We start from the raw sequence: 2,638 nt of genomic DNA, 5'->3' as shown, positions 1-2,638 counted from the left end.
GAGAGTACACACAAATCTTTTCTTGCATCTTATACTGTATATAAATGTGTGTGTATGTGTTATGTATGTATAATATAGCATCTTATACAATGCTATATTGTGAGGGATAATTATCTCCAGTCATTTTTTTTTCCTTCTTTAAACATTTAACTAAGTAAGAAAAAGGAGAAAATATTCTATTACCTTGCTTGTGCTGATGTTCATTGCTCACCAAGGTGGTCTGTTTATAGGCAACTGAAAATGTTTCAAGCTTTCCAAGTGGATTTACGTTTCCCTGAGTTATAAGAACACTTATAAAACAAAAATGAACAAACAGAAATTATCTTCAGTCATGTTTCACTAAATGAAAGGGATACATTTTTCAGGCTTCTGTTCATTGTCCCCTATCGCCTATGCATCATGCCTACCTGTCAAATCTCAGTTCATTAGGTTTACAGTGCCATGTTGACTCTTCCAGTTTTGCCAAACTTGCTTTTGTTAATTCCCATCTTCAAACCCTGACTCTGAGATTTTTTTAAAATTTTCTTATTTTCTTAAGATGAGATGAAAACAAATTTTTTTTTGTTCCTTCTCAGGTGAATTTAAGGATAGAAACTTATATGTTTATGGTTTTAGCATATAATGAAGTAAATAATATGTGATTTTTACATTATATAACATATTTCATTTAACTTTTCTAAATAAGGTCATTTTATTTTAACATGCATTGTAGTTTCTTCTTTGAGAAACCCTGTATTGTACAGAGGCAAATAACAGATTTAAAAGGAAGTGAGTCTGTTATTGCTGCTTTCTTTTTATCTTAACCTCAGAAAATACTCCCTATTTTAACAAATAAAAATCAAAATCTTTAAAAACATATCAACTTGTGGAATAACTAATTTTTAATATGACATGAGTGATGAAATCATATAGTGTATGTAAAACATTTCATAGACTGAGAAGCAGGACAGAAATTATTATTACTATACATTTTAGCACACATCATTATCTGTTATATTATTTCAATACTTACTGGCTAAATTTCTATGAAGATAGATAAAATCAAATTAAACATACATATTTTTAAATTCAAATCAAATTATAGAAGACCTAACAAGGGAGACACTTAATTCACTTTAAAAATTTATCAAAGGCAGAAGTATATTACCAGTAATTCAAGTCTTAAGTGTACTTTGTATTATGATTAGGCTAAAAAGATTTGCAAATGTTTATTAGTATTTTACTTGGTTAATTTGATGTTTGGTTGAATAAACACAATACATCTACACTACAGATTAGTATGTTGTTATTTTAAAATTTTTGCAAGGTTATATATATATGTACATATATATAATACTTGTAGAAAATATTAGCAACTAATTTTATGATTAAAAGTAGGCTAGGAAATAACATTTCCAATGTAAATATGTTGCTGTAAATTGTATCTCTATTTTTAAACATTATAAAATATGTTAATCAGGACGGTAATATTATTTTCATGTCTTAATTTTGCATCTGTACTTATAATTTCTGCATAATTATTTATAATCACAAAGACAAGTTAGAAATAGGATTTTGATTTTTATTATACATATTTCCAGTAGGCATATTATGTTTATAGAAACAAAAATTTATAGAAACATTACAAAAACTTATCCTGTTTATTGGTCATTCTTACGGTCTAGTATGAACTTTTCTGACAGCATGATGTTCGATTTAAAAAAATATATTAAAACTGATTATTTAGAGCAGTTTTAGGCTTCAGTCAGTTCAATTCAGTTGCTCAGTCATGTCCGACTCTTCGCGACCCCATGGACTGCAGCATGCCAGGCCTCCCTGTCCATCGCCAACTCCTGGAGTTTGCTCAAACTCACACCCACTGAGTCAGTGATGCCATCCAGACATCTCATCCTCTGTTGTCCCCTTCTCCTCCCGCCTTCAATCTTTCCCTGCATCAGGGAAAATGAGTCAGTTCTTCGCATGAGGTGGCCAAAGTATTGGAGTTTCAGCATCAGCATCAGTCCTTCCAATGAATATTCAGGACTGATTTCCTTTAGGAATGACTGGTTGGATCTCCTTGCAGTCCAAGGGACTCTCAAGAGTTTTCTCAAACACTACAGTTCAAAAGCATCAATTCTTTAGTGGTCAGCTTTCTTTATAGTCCAACTCTCACATGAGCATATGAATACTGGAAAAACCATAGCTTTCACTAGATGGACTTTTGTTGGCAAAGTAATGTCTCTGCTTTTTAATGTTTGATATATTAAAATAAGAAAAATCAATAATTATGATTTAAATGGAGCTTATGGTTTTAAGAGGTTTTAAAAGATTGGGAGATTATGTAAATTCACTTGTTAAAACTTGAAAGCTTTGAAATGAGACCTGATCCAGCAATCCCACTGCTGGGCATACACACTGAGGAAACCAGAAGGGAAAGAGACACGTGTACCCCAATGTTCATCGCAGCACTGTTTATAATAGCCAAGACATGGAAGCAACCTAGATGTCCATCAGCAGATGAATGGATAAGAAAGCTGTGGTACATATACACAATGGAGTATTACTCAGCCATTAAAAAGAATACATTTGAATCAGTTCTGATGAGGTGGATAAAACTGGAGCCTATTATACAGAGTGAAGTAAGCCAGAAGGAAAAACA

This window comes from Bison bison, unplaced genomic scaffold (genome assembly GCF_000754665.1).
Source record: "Bison bison bison isolate TAMUID 2011002044 unplaced genomic scaffold, Bison_UMD1.0 scf7180017864515, whole genome shotgun sequence".
Lineage (NCBI taxonomy): Eukaryota > Metazoa > Chordata > Mammalia > Artiodactyla > Bovidae > Bison > Bison bison.
The sequence above is the reverse complement of the archived record's forward strand: the minus strand, read 5'-3'. Positions refer to the sequence as shown.